The 4,815-nt window shown below is 43.4% G+C and overlaps 2 long non-coding RNA genes across 2 annotated transcripts; both read left to right on the top strand.

Annotated features, from left to right (window-relative positions):
- On the top strand, positions 1–803 carry LOC123989017. The gene is made up of 2 exons (XR_006830399.1): positions 1–89; positions 697–803. It is a non-coding gene; the product is annotated as an uncharacterized LOC123989017 (long non-coding RNA).
- A 2,527-nt stretch (positions 804–3,330) lies between these two features.
- LOC123989015 lies at positions 3,331–4,399 on the top strand. The gene is made up of 3 exons (XR_006830397.1): positions 3,331–3,789; positions 3,894–4,244; positions 4,317–4,399. It is a non-coding gene; the product is annotated as an uncharacterized LOC123989015 (long non-coding RNA).
- Positions 4,400–4,815: the final 416 nt, after the last annotated feature.

The following is a 4,815-nucleotide window of genomic DNA, read 5'->3' as shown; positions in this document are numbered from 1 at the left end:
CTTACCTTTGTGGCTTCTGTGTTTTGTTTTATAGAATAACTTGCCCGTTGTTGTGTGGTAGACATTGTGCATCTCAGGATTCGTTGTTGGTACATTTTTAAGTTGTCTTCATTCCTTGTGACCTCTTGCTCGTTTTACCTTCGCCATTACAACTGTCATCATTTTATTTGTTTTATTAGCTATTTTTGTGTCAGTCCGAGTCAGTGTTTGATCTTCGCCATACTGTTTAAATTCATCGCTTCAGTTTTTTTTTTTTTTTTTTTTTTTTTTGTGTATATTTTTCAAACTGCCTTCGGTTTCGTGTTCGTGTTCGTATCCGCCTCCGCCATTTCAGTTGCCATTCTATCTTTTATTTTTAGACGGTGTTTCCTATCTATTCGTGTCAGTGTTTAACTTCCCATCGTTCGTTCTTCGTCGAACTATTTAGTTCCATCAGTTGGGGCTTTTTCGTTTATGTATTTTTAAACTACCTTCGATTTTGTGTTCATGTTCGTAACCGCCGTAACCGCCTACGCCATTACACCTGTCAGTTTCCTTTTTTTATTTTTCTACGGAGTTTCTTGTTTTCACACATCAGTGTTTAACTTCCTTTCGTTGTTTTCCGTCCTATTATTTGTTATCTCCATTTCTATTTCTATTTCTTCTCACTTGCTTCTGGAACGTGTCATCATAATTTCTGTGCTTCGTTTGTTTTAGCCTTTCTGGAAAAAATTCTCTCTGTTGGAGGGATAACACGTTATTTCCGGCCTTTTCCTTGTCCACACTGTGGTTATTTATTTAATAAAATAAAATAAAATAAAATATACACCAAAAACACGTAATTAGTTGCATTTTTTCACTTTATAACTCATTTTCCTGACTTGTCTTACGGGAGCGACTCCACCACACGTCCGACTCCTAAGACGTCCCGCACCGAACTCAACCCTAACCTAACCTAACCTAACCTAACCTTTTTTTTTTTTTTTTTTTTTTTTTTTTTTTTTTTTTTATTTTTAGAAGAGGAAAATGCCTTTATGCACGCGCGGGTTGTCCCCCATTCACTCTATTCGGCTGGTGAGGGCCCGGGCAGTGTGGGACTCGTATCCCCTGAAGGGGGGCCTGGCGCCCATTGGTGAGGGCAAACCCAAAGAGGCAACCCAGAAGGGGCAACCTGACAGCCCTACCCTAAAGGGTGGGCTCGAAAATAAGGTCACAGCCCAGAAGGGGCGACCTAGCGGCGCCCAGAAGGGGCATCCGCGGCCTGATACACTACCCACTAAAAACCTCTCCCCTAACGTAGGCCGCCAGAACCGTTTCATCCTTTGGGGATATATAACATGAACCAACGATAGCCGCAACGGCGCTTCGGCTCCCTAGCTTACATCGACGCTTTCGTCCACCCTCAATCCGCCATGCGCACAATCAAGCTATAAGGGATTGAGGATCCACGCCGTTACACCTCCGATCAAGCGGTAGGATATTTTCAACCTGTACGATAAAGCACAGGATTTTTCTTCGGCCACGACCAGGAACCGGAGGATACACTCAACTCGACGGGTGGTCGCGCCATCCATTCACCAGCCTGCAAATGCGAGGTCAGGGCTTGTTCTTCGACCCGACCAGGAACCGGAGCACGTCCGCTCGACGGGTGATCGCGCCATCAGCAACGGTCAGCAACGGGGGGATATCCTCAAGGATCACACCAACCCGCACTGACTGTGCCTTCTCTTCACCAGCCTGCCGTAGCGAGGTCAGGATAGCTTTCTCTTCGGCCACGACCAGGAACCGGAGGATACACTCAACTCGACGGGTGATCGCGCCATCCATTCACCAGCCTGCCGCAGCGAGGTCAGGAAGCTTATTCTTCGGCCACGACCAGGAACCGGAGGATACCCAACTCGACGGGTGGTCGCGCCATCCATTCACCAGCCTGCAAATGCGAGGTCAGGGCTTGCTCTTCGACCCGACCAGGAACCGGAGCACGTCCGCTCGACGGGTGATCGCGCCATCGGCAACGGTCAGCAACGGGGGGATATCCTCAGGGATCACACCAACCCGCACTGACTGTGCCTTCTCTTCACCAGCCTGCCGTAGCGAGGTCAGGAAAGCTTTCTCTTCGGCCACGACCAGGAACCGGAGGATACACTCAACTCGACGGGTGATCGCGCCATCCATTCACCAGCCTGCCGTAGCGAGGTCAGGAAGCTTTCTCTTCGGCCACGACCAGGAACCGGAGGATACACTCAACTCGACGGGTGATCGCGCCATCCATTCACCAGCCTGCGAATGCGAGGTCAGGGCTTGCTCTTCGGCCACGACCAGGAACCGGAGGATACGCAACTCGACGGGTGGTCGCGCCATCCATTCACCAGCCTGCAAATGCGAGGTCAGGGCTTGCTCTTCGACCCGACCAGGAACCGGAGCACGTCCGCTCGACGGGTGATCGCGCCATCGGCAACGGTCAGCAACGGGGGGATATCCTCAGGGATCACACCAACCCGCACTGACTGTGCCTTCTCTTCACCAGCCTGCCGTAGCGAGGTCAGGATAGCTTTCTCTTCGGCCACGACCAGGAACCGGAGCTCCTGCTCAACGGGTGATCGCGCCATGTCTTCACCAGCCTGCAAAGCGAGGTCAGGAGCTTTCTCTTCGGCCACGACCAGGAACCGGAGCTCCTGCTCAACGGGTGATCGCGCCATGTGTTCACCTGCTTAACAGGGCTTGCTCTTCAACACGGCCAGGAACTGGGACATCCACTTCCCAGTTGGCCGTGCCAAATCTTCGTAGGCTGCAATCCTCGATGACTTGTCCCATACACACTTTACACTCACGTGCACAAACGCTTAAACACTCACACGCTCATGATAAGCATGAGCATAAAGCAACAAAATAATAATAAATAATAAATAATAAATGATAAATGATGAATAATGAATAATAATCCATGAGCCCATGAAGCCCATGGATAGGTGGACCCATAGACGGACCATGAAGATGACAGATGAATGCAAGCATAATTGAACATGATGATTATTAAACATAACTAAATAACAGATTCACAAAATACAACAAGGAATCAACATATATATGCATCCAGTGCAACAATGCAATTAATGAAAAGTAAAAAAGAACAGATAAGAAACCGTTAAAATAAGGAAAGAAAGAAACAGTAACAGTAAACAGTAATAATCAGTAATAAACAAACAAGTAAGCAAGTAATAAATAAATAAATAAATATAAATATAAACATATATACATATATACATATATACATATATACATATATACATATATACACATGAGAACATTTGAGAACACATTTAAGAACATGAGAACATGTGAACGGAACATAAGATGCATAGTACTAGAGTAAGCAAGCGAGCACATGTGAACTCGGCATAAAAGGCAAGCCAAGCATATAACCAACAAAACCACCAAAAAGCTGAAACGTCAAACATACGGCCAAGTAACCAATCAGCAGGAAATGAAATGAATAGTAAACAGTAAAGAGTATTTAACATTTAGTACCAACACACAATACAATTAGGTAGTTTAAAATAAGTTCAAGATGAACTAGAAATTAAAATGAAAATGAATGTAAACCAAGAATGTAAAGAATGTAAGTAAAGAAAAGATTATAGACAACAGATAGCAAATACCAGTCATAAGAGATGAGGTAAACACAAACGCTGATAATTATTGTCAGCAGTAAAGGGCAATAAAACATAACCAGAAACAACAGATTCTGATGCAGAGTAGACACACGCATCACCACATTGAAGAGACAAGATCACCATGAAGAAAGAAAGGGTACGTCAAGTAGCATAATGAGTAAATGTATGTATGTAATGAATGAATGCATGCGTGAGGAATTCCTTATAATCATCTATTACAATTATCAAGATGAATTACAGATAATAAGATAATAAGAATTGAACTGAGAGCTCATATGAAGTGCTCGAGCCAGCGAAGCTGGGAATCCCTCCTGCGAGGCCCAGCTACCCAAGACAACCAAGATAGTATAAATTAAAGTCCATCAAGATTGTGATCAGACTGTGCTACGTGTGACCAACAACCCTGCAATGAACAAATGTGCTTAGAAGACGAGCTACATAAAACTTGAGCAGGCCCATTAATGGTGCTAACGCCAATCGTATACAATACATAATATATTCCTATCCTGTCAATTAATGGGAAAAGCACCATCTTCAAAAGGGGAAGATCGGCTAAAAATAAAAGCAGAAAGAAGAAAGAAGAAATAGATGGTGAGCATAATGTAACACTAACAGTTGAAATTACTGTTCGGGACCATTGAAACTACTTAAGTCTGCTTGCAGGAACGTTACCCACAACCGTGACCTCAAACTTGATTAACAAGCAAAGATGGTGAAGAAACAATCAAATCATCACATGCAGGCAATGAACAATAATTAAATTATTACATTATTAATTATCTTTAGCAAATCATCAATAAATAAAGGCAATAGCATATATATCCTATAACATGAATGATGGTGAACATAATAGGAAGAGATAGACTATTACCATCAGAAAGTGAGATGTTAATATTAAACCGTGAACAATAATATTAATCTGTTTGCAGGAAACCTTTACGCCAGCCAATAAAGTGGAGGCAAAACGTAGCAATTAATAGGAGAAGAAAATCGGAGAAGAAAATACCCATCTGTCATAATATGAGAAGCAACATGAGACGTATATCAGCCTAAAACATGGAGCAGATCAAATCAATGTAAATAGTTATAAATTGCGTATATTGTTACTGAATTATCATACCGCTCCGATAAGTATGATATTAAATTTAAGTTAATACTGATA

Source organism: Osmia bicornis, unplaced genomic scaffold (genome assembly GCF_907164935.1).
Source record: "Osmia bicornis bicornis unplaced genomic scaffold, iOsmBic2.1, whole genome shotgun sequence".
NCBI lineage: Eukaryota > Metazoa > Arthropoda > Insecta > Hymenoptera > Megachilidae > Osmia > Osmia bicornis.
Note: the sequence above shows the minus strand (reverse complement) of the source record. Positions and strands in the feature narration are given on the sequence as shown.